Raw genomic sequence first — 18,098 nt, 5'->3', positions numbered from 1 at the left:
TTTTCTGTCATGTGTCAAAATAACGTTTTGTTTAATATCGAGCGTTTGTTAGTCTGTGGAGAGACGTGACTTTTGGCATGTCGATTATTATTCTTATACAAATCGATATATAATACTTCCAATGCGACATTCTCGTTCTTCGATTAACGACTCCGACCAGACACACAATTAAACATCAGAAACACAACTCCAAGCTGAGTGAAATTGTTGAAGTCTGGTCGTTAATGTCCCCTCTCTAAGGGCAAAGATACACGAATATATATATGTATAGACATTGACAACTATAGTGATTTGTTTAGTTATATATATTTAATTGTACAAATGATTTTTAACATTTAGCTTTTAATTTAAACCGATTTTGTGTAGAAACTACTTCGGTGGTGATAAATACTTATCTAAAAGTGAGTTTGAATTAGAACTTAGGGTCCTTCAAGAAAACAGCGTATCAATTGTTTAATAACCGACAACGCACTCGCGATTACATATTATTTAACGCAAAACCTAACGCAGGCTACGAAGCGGTTACAGCATTACCCTACTATTGACCTATAGCTTATTTGTTGTACCTACAGGTTCCCCTTCAAGACGTTAGGGCGTATTCAGCCGCGGGCTATCAGGTAGGGCAACACTGGGAATTTTGTTTACGACAAGTGTACCATCGAGTAGGGAGCAAGTTTTAATTGAATAAACGTGTAAGGTACATTTTATTTGCTACTGTAGTTTATACAAGCAAAACTAAATCAATTACGGCTCGTTAGTAGGTTTAAATGATATATAATGTTCAGTGAATAGTTATTAATCCTATCAGTTATAAATTTTATTCATAACTGATAATATTTTCTCGTATCACCTCGACGTTCCACAACTGAGCGTTTTTGCGGTCTACCACGCGAAACCAGCTGCCCACTGAAGTATTTCCTAACCAATTCGATATAAGGTCCTTCAAGGAAAGTGCGTACCTGCATGATGTGTATCAGTTAAAATCAGCCGAGCCTCCTTTAAAAAAATTACAGTACAATATTTTATACCGGCAGTAATATTTGTTTAGAACTATAGTAGAATTTGACATCATTAGAAAATAATAACAATTATGATCAAAATAAAGCATTTTATCAAGAACAGTTCTACAATAAGTCGTTGATTGCATGCCTTCATCCGAACAATGAGCAGCAGCGCGTCGTCGCGGATGTAATTACGTGGGGAGTACCTGCCTGCCACTTGTAACGACACTGATCGCTTCCCTATTTTACGGGACGAGATTCGTGGTCTATCTTTTATAAAGGTTTTCTATTCGGGATTGCTGGAAATAATCATAAACCTATCTTACAATTGAATGCAAGTTTGTTAGTTGCTTTCAAATGCAATGAAAAATATACAGGTTTGTCCTAATTATATTTAAATCATATCAATTTATAAAATGTATATTTCATTTATAACAAGTAATGCTTGTATTGTAACATAACAATTATGTAGGACTTTTGAATATGCTTTATGTATGTCGGAAGCTCGAAAAATTGTTAGTAACAACTGTTTTGTTGATTTTAGCAACCAAATCAAACTCAACGATCGACCCGCGCACTACTGACAGATTAACAAATTGACATTGACAATTTAACCTGTAAGAGATGTCTATGATATTTCATGGTGTTGCCATTTTAATACAACAAATGACATCGTGTTTCCTTTTGTTTTAATACAAATAACTGGTTATTTATTTGTCCATGATTTAATTATTAGTTTTTGTTTTTCATTTCTATGATTTTATATATGTTTAAGTCTTCTGTGTGTCTGTACTCAGTCTTTATATATTCTAGTAAAACTAAAGCAGTTTGAGCAGCTAACCGTGAGATGTAGTAATTGGAAATGCGACGTACCCACCTGCCGTCGGCTCCCACTTAAACGATTACACCCTAGGGTTCCATAGGTATAAACCATTTTTATTATGTATTTAAACAATATTTGAAAAACGAAGTACCTATTTCAATAGAGTAACATTATAATTATTAGAGTTAACGAGGACTCTTTTACGGGTCCAAAAAATAATGACGAAGTTTTTGTTTAATAATTCATGGATAAAAAACGGCCTGGCGATAGTAGGTAGAAAAAAAACATTTTATAAAACAGTGCTGTCTTAGTGGCTGAAGCGTGTGACTTGAGGATGTTCCCCAATTGACTTCTTTTACACTTGTCCATTTAATACTTTTTCGTAAGGTGTATTGCATATTTTTGAAATGTTTCTGTGTTGTTTATCACTAAAATGTGCACAGATATTTATATCATTAGTTAAAAGCTATTTAATAATACACTCAAATCGCTTGTTCGTACACATACGTAAATTCACTTACATAGAAACGCAATCAATTAGTCCTTGCTGATCGATGCACACAATTTAATAGAGCCTACCGGGTATATAAGTGGATTTGTTATATTAGTCTGCCTCGATAATTTGTTGGTAGCTTAAAATTTTTGATAATAAAGTTTCCGTATTTGTTTGAATATTAGTACAAATAAATGTTTAATATATATAACTTCATGTCGTCTTAATATGTTTTTTACTTATTCTACCTCTTTAATAGATATATACCAATATAAAACATTTTCATTCTGTATGGACTGTTATATATACTGTTATCCAGTACAGAAACCTACATATTAAAAAAACTAAAATTTCCAATTTTTTATAAGTCTCGAACCACTTAAAACCTCAAAATTCAAGGAATAAATTAAATTCATTTCTTTATATAGATTAACATAACTGAGTTAATAGACCACTATTTTATACATTCGTAACGTTATGGGAATAGTTAAATAACTATACATGGCTTTTAACGCTCCATTACGAAGCTACTGATATAAATTTCTAATTCGTAGTTCTTAAAATAGTTGTTTTAGGTACAGTAGGAATTCCACAATAATTAAGTTTCCATTTTATGTAATGTCGTTTCGTCAGCGACGTTTAATTAAATTTCCAATTTTAACTTATACTTAAGTATAAAAAGAATGTTCTAGAACATTCTCGGAATATAAAAGTTATTTTGAGAGTGTCGGCCCCTAACCGTCCTTAGTACGATACATACATAATTCGGGGCTGTCCTTCATTCCGACGTTTTGGGCCCAAGCTAACAACAGTAAAATATTAGCGGAGTCTCTAGGGTAATGAAAAAAATTCCTAATGTCTGTATTATAAATGTACACTTTTATTATGATACTAGTGACCCGCCCCAGCTTCGCACGGGTGCAATGCTGATGAAAAGCAGGTTTTTATTATGTATTGTTATTTCCGCCGCTGGAAAGTTCCGATAATATACGCGTTCGATCGCTGCTAAATAAGCTGTAATAGGCTGTATAGATCTATATTAAATGAACAATGTATTCAAGGTATTTAATTGGTTAAAGATTGATGCTGTATTGGTTAAAATCGCTTCGAAAATTAGCCAAAAAAAAGTTTTTGTGGGATATCCATAAGAGATAGACATATACCATCACGGACTTTTCTGTAGACGTTTTCAATGTGTACAATACTTAGTACATTATTTTTAAAAACTTGTAGGGTTCAGCCTGCGTTTGCAATGTAAGCGGAAAAAATGTAATTATTTACGACATCACATTAGAAATCTCAAAAATAATAGTACTTCTCCACTATTTAATGGATATTATTATACATATGACCCTTCCTCTTGAATCACTCTATCTAACCGCATCAAAATCCGTTGCGTAGTTTCAAAGATTTAAGCATACAAAGGGACATAGGGACAGAAACAACGACTTTGTTTTATATAATGTAGTGATTATGTTGGGTTCATTCCTACACAGCCTAGTTTTATTTTTTCAAAATGTCATTAAATGCTGTCAATGACAGACCCGAGCTGAACTCAGTTCGAATCTTTTCTTCGAGAGCAAACTACGTCTTTGGTGAGACAACGTTCACTTCTTTTTCCCGTGGCTTTTTTTACTGCGGCTGATAAATGGACTACACGGTTAGTTATGAGATAGCTAAACAAAAACAATTGAAGATTTTTTTGTAGATTTGTCGCGTTCCTTATAATACTATTTAATTATTTCGTCATCATACAGCTAGCATAAATTATATATAATTACAAACAAACACACTGAAAATATAGACAAAGATGGAATACATCATACATTTTACTACAAAAAGATTTACAAAACAAACAAACAAAAAGTATACAATACATTTAGCTAAGTGTGATTTAATTTATTTAAATAAGCCTAATTTGGCTGTGTTGTGTGATGGTGTAAAAGTGTGGGTATGTACGTGATGGTGTGTATGTGGGGTGTGCTCATGATGCAGGTGATTTTGCGCTATGTAAATAGTGGTCATTGTATGTCCGGGCTGCGCGATACACTACTATTGTAACATTTACATGTGATTTAGATGGAATAGATGGTATAGGAATTATTCTGTAAAAACCATTTAGCATTTTCTTAACACTTTCATATACCATTCGGGAAATGTATTCCAGCTGTGGAGTCCATATTCGTATTATTTTGTGTGACAGTAATAATTTTAAATGATGTCGTTAACCGGTAATGTTCTCCCCGTTCTTCAAATATGTATAGCGCAATTATAAAAAATACAGCTTTAAAATTTACAGGGCGTATTCACAATAAGTAACGTACAGTCTAGACAGATCTTACCTGTCAGTGATATATGGGAAACGTGCCTCAATACAAATAGCCACAATGCAGCCAATAACACCCGGGGTACTCAATTTATTCTGCCATAAAATGATGTAACTTTTTTGGTCTTGTATTGTATGAAACCCTAATACTTATTATTGCCATATCTTGATGATATGGAACATAGATAGGATCTAGCAAAAAATATTCAAATATATAAATATAAACGAATTCTTTAAAAACTGGTAACGCACTTGCGAACCTTCTAGAATTGAGTGTATATAGGCGGCAGTATAATTAACACACATAGGTGAGCCTTCTGCCCGTTTGTCTCCTTTTAAATAAACAAATTACCTAGAATTAGTAATTTTCGAAACAAAAACATACGTTAGCAATGTTGTAATCAATATTATATCAACGGATTGGAGATATGTATTTAAATTTATAATAATTTTGTTTGTTAGTTTGTCGTGCTTTACAGCGTGCGTTGACACGGTGACTGAAGAAAAAGGGGTGTTGAATGTCAAAAAGTATCACAACTGTAGAAAAAGTTATGAGATCTGTTTTTATTTCTCCGGAGTTGATATCGACTGAAAGATGAAGGAGTTTGCAGAATTGAATCACTGTGTACTCTATTTCCGGTGATTGTTTGACAAACTATTTATGTAAAATAATAAAAAGTTTATAATACATAGCTTAAATCCCATAATAAATGTTTTCTTTAAATGTGTAAAAGTTATGTTAATAAAAGACAATACTATTAATATTATAATCACATTCTATTTATTAAATAAAAGTGTAAATAGCTTTATTATAAATTAACAACATAGACTACTGTACATAAAAAGCACCAGAGAAAAATCTTAAACAAAGAAATTATAATTTCCTAAGTAATTTTTCTTATGGTCTAGTGATATTTACGGTACTTATACGTCTGGAAAATTACAAAATGGAAAATTTTATATTCTCTACCGTACGTACGTGTATAAATTTTCATAAACCACAATTGTTGACATTTGTATGGGTGAGACGATCTTCACATAATATTCACACAGAGTTCTAATATATTCAAGGGTTTTGTTCTGTGAAATAATAAGTCTAGACAATCTTTCTTACATATTAATTTTATCTATATATGTTCCATTTTGGGGTGATATCGGATTAAATTGTCATATAAGTAGTAGGGATTCACGGGTTCTGCCTCACTCGCTGCCTCAGTCAACCTAACCCCCCGTGCCGGGGACTGCCTCACTCGCTGCCTCAGTCAACCTAACCCCCCGTGTGTTTCTGGCTCAGCGGCAGTCCCCGCCTAAAAAAAAAAAAAAAAAAAAAAAAAAAAGTTTGGTCTCTTTCCCCACTAAACAGACCGTGCTGAGTCGATAGCACTCACTCCCGAAGCGATATTTCTCTCTGTTTCGAAGTTAGGTTTTGCTATACGTTGCAAATTAATCGATTTACTAATCACCTCATAATAAGAATGTAACGTCTCGTCCAAATCCTCATTTACTAATCACCGAGTCAGTTTCGTATCCATAATTAGCAAATTACCATTACGCATACGCATTTACCTGCAAATGCACCAGGACAGATGGGAAAAGGATTTACTGAACATTAAAAATATGATTTCCGTGTTTTATGTGTTTATTTGCATTATGTTACAATACAACTTTACTAGTGTCATGTCATTTCTTGGCGAGTCATACGAAAAATTTCTGAGGTAATCTTCCAAGCTGAAACCCCAGAACTTGTAGTACAAATATACTACACAATACTCCCCACAAAAGGCAGAATAGATGTCCTGAATGCTAGCTGTATTATAGCTCCATACCCGACAATTTCTTCTTAAAAAATCCGCTATTACTCTAATAGGCTTACGTCCAAATGAATCAAAATATTCTCCAACTTTTTCGTGGTTGATATGAATAGCTACCCAATGAGATCCTGGTTGTGAGTCAGGATCGAGATTGCATATAATAAATGTGGGTAAGTGTACGTGCATTGGTAGGCGATTCGAGGGGTACACGCTATACTGGATGCTGGGATGTATTTTATGGAGACTCATTTGCAGGTTTAATGTATTCATTTTTATTCCAACGCGTTTGACCTTCTACTCTTATATATTGCACTAAATACAATTCCAATTCCTATCAATCATCCACCTCAACTAACATCACGTTGTATTGTCATCCCAACATATGTGATATCTTATATGCATTTATTTAGAAAAGTAGGGAAATTATAAATGAGAAACCATATTTTTATTTATTATATTTCATTCCGTTTATTATTCTCAATTTAATCATAAGTACATAAAAGTCATTTCTTAACTACTATAATCCACACATACATTTCTGTTCTTATCTATTTCTATAATGTTTGAAAACTCTGCATAAACTAAGGTAATATCTAAATAAAACAATAATATGAAAACATTATCTTACAAAATATTATAAAACACATAAATAAATAATAATGAGTAATGAAATTATCTACAACTAAATTTCATAAACATATTATTAATAATTTAGTTCACATTTTTCTTTTGTTTTTTACTTGGAATTGCTAACGAGTTTATAATGGCCTAGTGGTATCGTATCTATATTATTTGGGAGAATGTGTCGCTTGGTATCATTAAAAGATAAACATGTTTTATTAATTTCTTGGGTGAAAATTGTATGTTTTAACGATTTAAATCGATACATTTTACAAAATTGAATATTTTTATTAAATAAACATGACTTATAATTGTCTAACGTTAATTTTTTTGTGACACATTTGTTAACACCCTTCGCCTTAGTAATAATTTTATCATCTACCTGTAATGCATACATTTTTGATCGCAAACCTACAAATTCTGTAAAGATTTTACCACAATTTTCATCTTTGAAATAACCTATTTTTTTCTTATTTAATTTAGGAAAGTTAAAAACATTATTTGCATCATAATCTGATGTATCGAAATGTGTACAAATGTCTGGTTTTATATCATTATAAAAGTTACTAGTAAATATTTGATAAATGAGACTGTCGGTATCTGTGTACAGTAGCTTCAGATTGGAAGTAAATTTCTCTTTCATGTAATTATAGTGGAAATCATACATAAGCGTTTTAGATATATCTAATATACAAAATCCGAGATAAATAGGTTTATTATATATTAACTTCATTTTATTTAATTGAATTGCAACAAGACTATCAGAAAATATTGAGACACTGTGAAAATTTGGTTGAGCAATTAGATCCCCAGCTCCTAATACTTTGCCCCTATTTTCCCAGTGGGTTAATAGTTTAACGTTTACACGTTTCTCAATATTTTCCATAGTCTTACCAAAAACAGCGTTGTTCATGAGTTTATAGAAATCTTTCTCAAAATCAGAATTAGCTTGGGTTCTTAATTGTGTATTAAGGTCTATATATTTATTTAACCATGGACTCTGCTTAAATTTTAATATTCTATGAACTTTTAATAATTTTAAATCCATTTTCAAACATTGAATTAAATTTCGATAATGAATAATATATTTGGATTTATTGTTTAAGTTTGGAATCAATCTAATTTCCTTAGCATCCCCAACTGGTATATTTTCTGGACAAAGAGGTAAATCCGAATGTTCATTATGTAAATCCACCGGATACTCCAGATCTACTTCTAATATAAAACCTATTTCTGATGAACAGCTTACATTAAAATCTGTATCAGCACTAACCCATTCAAAACCACCTGTAGGTAGATATTGTGACATTGCCCAACCATAAAGATTATTGGCATCGAAATACATTAAGAATGACTCTTTATCTTTCGCATTATAGTCAGACATGTAAACATTATTGGCTTTTGCATAGCGAGTGCTACATTGCGAAACACCTCCACGAATTCCTGATTTAATAAAAGCAATCATATCTATATCAGTAAGTAATTCAATTTCTGTTTGAGTATGTTTTAACATGGCATCCCAACTTAATCCAGGTGCTGTATAGTAATGAGTCGGATCTAAATCGTATGTTTTAATACAAACACTCCTAAAATTTTCAAAAATATCTGCTAATAATAAAACATCCGTTTTTAAATAAAGATTTGAATAATCTAACATATTTTTACAGTTGAAATGTTTCCAAACATCTTTGGCGTGGTTATAATCTTCATTAGAAATAATGGAATCTGTGAGAGTACTATAAAAGTGTGAAAGTTCTGGAAGTTGATTGTAGTTTAATGTATCAAAATCTTTAATAAATTCATATGGAAATACACCTTTTTTAGTCAGTCGTTTAAAGTCTTCTGAATTGGGAAAGCATTTTGATAATTCTTTAAAATTATTATTGTTTAAATTTTTTGCTAAAGTATCTAAGCTACTGGGTAAAAATTTTAGGGAATCCACAAAACGTAAAGTTACATTACTGTTATTTATTTTAAGTACCTTTGAAAATGATATGTATTTTTCTTTATTTTGCGGGAGTACTTCTACCTGACCTTCATCAAAGTTTAAGGCGTGTACGATAAAATGTGCATCATAATGACTTAAATTGTGCAAGAAGACTGGTATAGTGTAAGGTACTCTAAATTTTTCTGAACAAAGTTTATGTACGACCCCAACAAATTCACCAGTAAACCAATCGTGGTAAATCATTGAATCCCCACCCAAAATTTTATCACAAATATAACAATGATTAGATTTGCTAATTATATCTTGTTGTATTGGTGATATTTTACTTGCAACTTTTTGAAAACCAATTTTTTTAACAATTGTTTTCAAATTATCTTTAAGTGATTCCATAAATTTTAAAGCACAATTTTCACCAGTATATGTTACATATTTAGACAACTTATCATCGAATGAGCATTTAATGTAGTATCCAAAACTATATACATTATGTTTTTGTACATTTATTGTATGTGATTTTGAAGGATCGTTTGAACATGATGCTAAAGGGCTCAAAAAAGCCTCAAAATCCGCATATATAACAAAAGGTAACATCAATTTACGTTGAAATTTATCAAAACTTAATTTACTTTCAGATACAATATCACCCCACCAATTTTTTTTATTTTTATCTGCGTTTGGTATTTGTGTACAAATATGTCTGCAATCATTTTTTTGATGGTTATTTAAACGTTCAGATGTTGAAAAATATTGTAAACAAAAGTCGCAAAGATATATAGCTTCCTTGGATTTCGAAATTTGACTACTTATTAACCTTGACATATTTTTTATATAACAATAATGACCGATTTTACCCTGTGTCAAATATAGTAAATTTATATGAGTCGGCATTTTATTCTTTGTAAAATACAATGGCCCGACAATACAATGTTTTTTTCTTTGTTCATTATATTCCAATCCAAAAACATTAATGCTAATATTATTGAGACTTTCAATTTTGTGAATATCGCTTAATTTAACTGGAAATTTAATATTACCAAATTTTAATTTATGACTGTATTTGGTGTATGATGATACTCTATCCGAATTTTTGTGCATTGGAAATAAAGCAGATAACAGTGCCCACTTAAAACATGCGTCATCGCTGTTTTTAACATTTATCACAGCTTTTTTTATTTTTATGTCATGTGGTAATTCAATAAAGGATTTTCCTCTTAAAGGGTTAAATTGATTCAAATTCATATCCAAATGTAAAATTTTTTTCAGACTCCACCCACTATCCTTTCTCTCGAATGAATTTACATAGTTTATTAGAGAATTCGTGAGAGTTGTATAAAATATATTCAAATCATCACCAATACCAACAATAAAATTCATTGATTGGAAATCAAAAGTGTTGTTTATCTGTTTTGTCTCCTGAACAAAGTCACCATATAAAATGAAATTTATTTTTAAAATTGTGTGGTCTTCTATAGATTTATTTATTATTGTAAATATTGTATCTTTAACTGACGCGAGAAATGAATCTGGTGTCTCAAACTGTAAATCATTTTGATTTTCTGAAGTTACTCTATAGGTTATTATTCTATTACCGAACGCAGTCTCAATTATCTTAACATTGGGTTTTATCGAATGTTGTATTTTATCTACATTATTTTTGTGTGCATTGCTCCTTAGATGACTAGCGAAATATTTTTTGGAAAAATTTGTATTACAAATACAACAAAATTTCGTGTTAGAATTATTACCTTCATTCGATGTTGATGGCTCTTGTGAAGACCGTGAAAAATCCATGGTAGGTCCAGATTTTATTCTTTTGATATCAACAGAGTTAATATCAACATCTGCTTTCCTTTTGGTTCCGCAACCCATTTGATCAACCCTATCGAATAAAATTTTGATTTATTTAACTGTTAGACTTGCGAATAGACATACTTAATCATAACAAAAAATAAGAAATATGATTATTAAATATACTCACAGTTTTCTTTCGAATTCCTCACATAGCTCCATCATTCTTTGATCATAAAATGAGTTATTTAAATCACCTCTTTCTATTTCATCACAAACATTAAAAAGTTCAATTGTATCAATGTTTTCAAATTCATGATCCATTTCTTCAAAAAAGACACTAACACATTCTTGAGACATTGTAAATATATATATTCGTTTCACAACTATTTATTTCGTAACACACTTTTTACCTTAATGCGCAAAGGTCTTCAACACAATTCACAATGATTGACTTTGTACAATGCAACATAATATTTATACTAGAGGACAACTGAAACATTACTTAATTATATAACGTATGGTATTAGAATTTGATAGTAAGTTAATTAATTACTAATAAGGTCATCACGTAAAGATACTAAAGGAACCTAATTTTTAAAACTATAATGTTTTACATTATCTTCCTCGGATATTTCCTTTGTTATGTTATATACTACGTCTTTTATCTGAAGATCAATGTTGGAATCGTTTTTCATGTAATATTTAACACGAATATCTGCATTTTTCCAATGTTGTGAGACCGGGATTTCTTTTAACTTTTTTAAACTATACAAGTCGATTTTCACAAGTATGTCAGCGTCCATTCCATCATCTTTGTCTGTTGATATATATTGAATGTTCCCCTCCTTTCCTGCACGGCCAACAGTTGAAGAAAGTCTAGCTTTTTTCTTCTTTCGGTCTGGTTCTTGAATAAAAAAGTCATCTAAACGACTGGTCCCCTTATTTTTATTTACGTGTATGTTCGAAACCTCTTCTTCATCAGATAAAACATAATAATTATAGGGTCTGAAACATTTTTCCACATCTTTCAGGTTGTATGAAGGCTGAAATATAACATTAACAAATCAAAATGTATTTTAAAAAAATTAATAAGATTTTATTAAAGAAACCTTGGAAAACAAATTTTAAAAATATAAATAACTCACCTCCATTTTTGATATTAGAACACTACACACTTTCTACACGTTGTCCTGTGATTCATACCACAATACTATATTTTTCTTTACAATATCTGTATTTAATAAATTAATGTTAATCGATTGTTACCTCAAATATTTATTAAACAATTATAAATTCATTATCATCCTAATGTTGTCGTTAAAAACAAATTAAAACTCAATGAAATAGCAAATAAATTAAGAGCTTAAGACCGGTACTCAGGTACCGGTATACATTTTCTTAACGAAGGTAATGGGATATCGAGGGAGCAATACTCAGATGGATACTGTTTACTAGCCTTTGATTTAACCCCCGACTTATCAGCTAACTCTAATATTCACTGGAATCTCATTCGTCATGGTAGTGTGAGAATGGAAGTAAGATTCGAGAACGCATTGACTGAAACAATTAACTGTGTAGTTTATGCAGAGTTTTCAAACATTATAGAAATAGATAAGAACAGAAATGTATGTGTGGATTATAGTAGTTAAGAAATGACTTTTATGTACTTATGATTAAATTGAGAATAATAAACGGAATGAAATATAATAAATAAAAATATGGTTTCTCATTTATAATTTCCCTACTTTTCTAAATAAATGCATATAAGATATCACATATGTTGGGATGACAATACAACGTGATGTTAGTTGAGGTGGATGATTGATAGGAATTGGAATTGTATTTAGTGCAATATATAAGAGTAGAAGGTCAAACGCGTTGGAATAAAAATGAATACATTAAACCTGCAAATGAGTCTCCATAAAATACATCCCAGCATCCAGTATAGCGTGTACCCCTCGAATCGCCTACCAATGCACGTACACTTACCCACATTTATTATATGCAATCTCGATCCTGACTCACAACCAGGATCTCATTGGGTAGCTATTCATATCAACCACGAAAAAGTTGGAGAATATTTTGATTCATTTGGACGTAAGCCTATTAGAGTAATAGCGGATTTTTTAAGAAGAAATTGTCGGGTATGGAGCTATAATACAGCTAGCATTCAGGACATCTATTCTGCCTTTTGTGGGGAGTATTGTGTAGTATATTTGTACTACAAGTTCTGGGGTTTCAGCTTGGAAGATTACCTCAGAAATTTTTCGTATGACTCGCCAAGAAATGACATGACACTAGTAAAGTTGTATTGTAACATAATGCAAATAAACACATAAAACACGGAAATCATATTTTTAATGTTCAGTAAATCCTTTTCCCATCTGTCCTGGTGCATTTGCAGGTAAATGCGTATGCGTAATGGTAATTTGCTAATTATGGATACGAAACTGACTCGGTGATTAGTAAATGAGGATTTGGACGAGACGTTACATTCTTATTATGAGGTGATTAGTAAATCGATTAATTTGCAACGTATAGCAAAACCTAACTTCGAAACAGAGAGAAATATCGCTTCGGGAGTGAGTGCTATCGACTCAGCACGGTCTGTTTAGTGGGGAAAGAGACCAAACTTTTTTTTTTTTTTTTTTTTTTTTTTTTTTAGGCGGGGACTGCCGCTGAGCCAGAAACACACGGGGGGTTAGGTTGACTGAGGCAGCGAGTGAGGCAGTCCCCGGCACGGGGGGTTAGGTTGACTGAGGCAGCGAGTGAGGCAGAACCCGTGAATCCCTACTACTCATATATGATGATCATTTTTATTGCCAGTTCTTCTCTTCTGTTCTACGCCTTTGATTTGAGAACTGGCAATAAATGTAAAATTAGAAGCATTTACTGTATATTTCTTTTTTTGACGTTCATAAGTGTACCTATATGAATAAATGATTTTTGAATTTGAATCATACGACTGAAATGTAGGACCTTTGTTAGTGCGAAATAAAAAAACATAACAAATAGGTTAATAAATACTATAGGTTATTTTAGCAAACTACATCATATAGTTTTAAGTATATTTTTTTCACCTTTTTATTTATAGTTATTTCTTCTAGTTGTAAAGGAAATAAAAGGTCTTTTAAAAATACAATTTTTGCACCACTTTAAATGAATGGTGAAAATTTATACAGTAACTAAGAAATACAATCCAATAATATTTTAAAACCGTTGAAGCAGACATCTTAATACCACATTTTCAAAAAATATTTTTCTCAATAGAAAATAATGTTCGATGTCTTGATCTTGACAGTTTTGGCTCAGCTGTGTTCGTTTCAAGGTGAGGCCTCTCGCCCCATCGTCTAGACAACTGGCGCCACAGACCGTACAGTTTTTCATAAATGAAACTAAAATGATATTTAATAAGAACAAATAGTAGGAGAAACTAATACTTAGGGTGCTAAAAGGGTGGCGTCTGATATAAGAATATTGAAAATAATTTTTATTTGGCTCCATATATTATTTCTCATATATTTTGGGGCTACTTGCTCATAGAATCTACTTTTATCTTGTTCTTGTTATGTTCTTCTTGAGACTAGTCCTCGTGAGGTGGATGCTATACTCATGGGTCTCGATTCTGGGAGCGCACCTGGTTGGGATGGTATACCCACAAAGTTTTTGAAAATGTCCAGAGACTTTATTGTCCCGCTCATTAGCCAGCTGGCTAATTCCTGCTTCAAAACAGGAATATTTCCAGCCGTATTTAAGAGATCGTTGATTACGCCTGTGCATAAGAGTGGGGACCTGAACGACGTCAATAACTACCGTCCTATATCCGTACTGCCATGTATCTCTAAAATATTAGAAAAGTTACTGAACAATAGACTGGTCAATTACTTAAATAAATTCAAAATTTTATCCAACACACAATACGGATTTAGGAAGGGCCTGTCTACACAAGATGCAGTGACTGCACTTACTAATGACATAATTGATAATGTAGACAGAGGTATTAAATGCGTAACAATATTCTTGGACCTTAAAAAGGCATTTGATACCGTTTCCGTTCCCATTCTTCTGCGCAGGCTGGAAGCCATAGGAATTCGTGATACAGCTCTCTCCCTTTTTAGAAGTTATCTACAAGGTCGAAAACAACAAGTTAAAATTAATAATTTGATAAGTGAAGAAGAAACCGTGGAATATGGCGTCCCGCAGGGAAGCGTGCTTGGCCCGACATTGTTCCTGATATATATAAATGACCTTTGTAATATTCGGAGCAATGGCGGACGGATCTACTCATACGCGGATGATACCGCGATTGTGTACACGGGAGCGACTTGGATGGCTGTGAAATCCGCAGCTGAACTAGGTCTGGCTGAAGTAGCTGGCTGGCTTAATACCAACTTACTTTCACTTAATGTTAATAAAACAAATTTTATATGTTTTACTGCGAATCAAAGATCTCAGCCGGGTTACGACTTTGGAGTTAGGATTCATAGGTGTGGTGATCCGATTGCCCAGAATTGTAGCTGTCAGACCATAGAACGTGTCAACTCTACCAAATATCTTGGAGTTACAGTGGACCAAAGGTTATCATGGCACTTACACATCGAAACAATTATGGCCCGGGTTAGAAAACTTATTTGGATATTTAAAAACTTACGCTACGTCATGCCCGCGTCATTGCTTAATAAAGTTTATCTAGCCCTGGCTCAATCTATTATAATATACTGCATTCCCGTATGGGGAGGAGCAACTAAAACTAAGTTTTTAGATTTAGAGAGATCTCAAAGGGCCCTTATTAAAGTAATGAACTACAAACCATATAGATACTCTACCGATGACCTTTACAGAAATAGTGGTTTATTGAGCGTTAGAAAATTATACATTTTGCATATCACCCTACGTATGCACAAAACACTACCATTTAGTCCAGGTAAACTAAAGAAGAGACGTAAAGATATTGTAGCATACGCCCCACGCGTGCACACAGTTTTTGCTCAACGTCAATATACTACACAGGCTGCCTACATCTATAATAAACTGAATCAGAAATTAAATATATATCCGATGTTATTATATAATTGTAAGAATACCGTAATTGGGTGGTTGAAAACTATCACATATGAAGAAACAGAATTAATTTTGACGAGAATCAGATAAACACACACACACACACACACACGCACGCACGCACGCACACACACACACGCACACACAAACACACACACACACACACACACACACACAAACACACATGCACGCACTCACACGCACGCACGCAAAGGCCGTGCGTTATTATTTGTTTAATTTAGTTAGTTTTTAATTCAAAAATAAATAAATAGAAAAATAATATATTTTGTAACTAAGTTTGTCAAGTCATATTTCAGTTGTTTTGGTCCAAACATTGTAATCTATAATTTAAGGGAAGTTGCGAGGTTGCTCCATCACAAGTATTATTTAACTTACTGGGGCTACCTCAATTTTACATGTATGTTAATGTTTGTGATTCAATAAAATACTTTTTTTTTTTTTTTTTTTTTTTTTTTTTTTGGATCGTTGGCTTGATTCCTGTGTTGAAGTACAATTATAATTTATTTATTTTAAAATGATGTTTTATTTTACATATGAACCTAATGTTTAGGTCTTGAGTAATAACTAGAATTTATTTACGACGGTTTCACTCCCAAAACTTATCCTAGTTAAATTTTTAAATTTCTCAATTCTTTCAGAATTATCACGACTAGTGTAGACAGCTACAATTATTGGTTTATACCTAAAACATTGCTTAAAATATGTTCTTATATCGGTACTGGAGAACTCGCTCGTTCTCCATATGACGTTTCTCTATTGAGACTGGCCATTTACGCATACTAACGAGTATCGTAAGAGGAGTCTCCGGACTTGCTAATACCAGGTTTGGGAGTATTTTTACCTTCAAAAAGCTATAATTAATTAATATTTCTGGTTTTAAATGAAAATAATTTTAATAATACATATATAATTTAATCATCGGACGGGAAGATATTATGAAACTGAAATTATAAAAGTAAGCTTAAAAACAAGTAGTTTTCGATAAATCTACGATTTATTTATTTATCGAATTATTGAACTAACCCAAGTTTCAGAACATCAACGAATGACTCCCGAATGTCACAATACAAGTCCAAGTGTAAATTAATAACATTTTACTAAACTTCCTTATTCTAAATTAAAAATAACTGTTGATATTGTTGTGAAGAAATATTGATTATTTGTAATAGTTTTAAGCGTAAAAAACTCCACGCCGGTCCCCCAGCACCATAAGAAGCCACATATAGTTTAGCAAATCGCAACAACGCGCAGTTGTCAATTTGTTGTACGGGGGTGAATACCCTCTGAATTATTGATTGGCCCCACGCTGCGACGTCAGCGCTACATTTATTAGCGCCACGCAACACACCTCGTTATCTATATAAACAGTAATGTACTGCATTTAATTTTTCATTCTGTTCGACAACTGCTAATAAGAATAGACAAGTTTCGAAGTTCTTTATTTAAATTTGTAAATTAATTAAAAGGCGGAAATGCACTTTTACCGGAAGTTTTAGTTTCCATAGAAGTCTTTTGAATTTTTTTCCGAGTATTTTTTTGGTTTACTAAAAAGGGTCAGACATGACCACTAAATAAACATTTTAATGGCCCAACCCAGCAAACAGCCGTCGACAATACGAACTGTGGGATGAGGGATGTTATGGGGTTGGACAGATAGAGGGGTTGCTATGCCCAAAATAGATTTGTATACGAGCTTCGAAGGTAGTGCGGATTTAATTTGAATGTAAGAACCGTTCTCGCAGCAAGTGGCCAGTATAAGATGAGACATACTCAATGAGAATATGAAAAATGCTGTTATTATTGCTATGTTTCATTGCTATGAAGGCCAAATTCAATCTTTGTCTCTAAGTTTAATTAGGGTAGTTCCTAAAACTTTTCATATTGAATATATGAAACTTAAATCGTTGTAAATGTTGTTCTTGTTGCGCCGTTAGAACATTGAGGTCTTGAATCAGGACTGTGCAACAATGGTTTTTCTTCTTACCCATTTCACTTTTACTCATATTATTGTACTATAATTATTGCTCGGTTAACTCGAGGAAACCGGCGTCAGTTAAATCTGGACGGCATGTGGCAGGCACAGAAGGCTGACACATGCCACATGAAAATGACTACGAAGATATATTATGTAAGCTACTGGTTATATATAATTTTGTTTGTCATTGATTCGTCAAATCCAAATTATGATTACATTATTTTTGT

General features: G+C 32.4%; 1 protein-coding gene and 1 long non-coding RNA gene across 7 annotated transcripts in view; one reads left to right on the top strand and one right to left on the bottom strand.

Annotated features, from left to right (window-relative positions):
- LOC110999109 (stress-activated protein kinase JNK) overlaps positions 1-18,098 on the top strand; it is an 82,291-nt gene that overhangs the window by 6,431 nt on the left and 57,762 nt on the right. The gene's annotated exons all lie outside the window — the stretch shown is intronic.
- Positions 10,597-12,482, bottom strand: LOC123690120. Its single transcript, XR_006750923.1, has 3 exons — positions 11,960-12,482; positions 11,002-11,857; positions 10,597-10,902 (listed from the first exon to the last, which is right to left on the bottom strand). It is a non-coding gene; the product is annotated as an uncharacterized LOC123690120 (long non-coding RNA).

This window comes from Pieris rapae, chromosome 21 (genome assembly GCF_905147795.1).
Source record: "Pieris rapae chromosome 21, ilPieRapa1.1, whole genome shotgun sequence".
In the NCBI taxonomy this organism is placed as follows: domain Eukaryota; kingdom Metazoa; phylum Arthropoda; class Insecta; order Lepidoptera; family Pieridae; genus Pieris; species Pieris rapae.
This window is presented reverse-complemented; position numbering and strand designations above follow the sequence as displayed.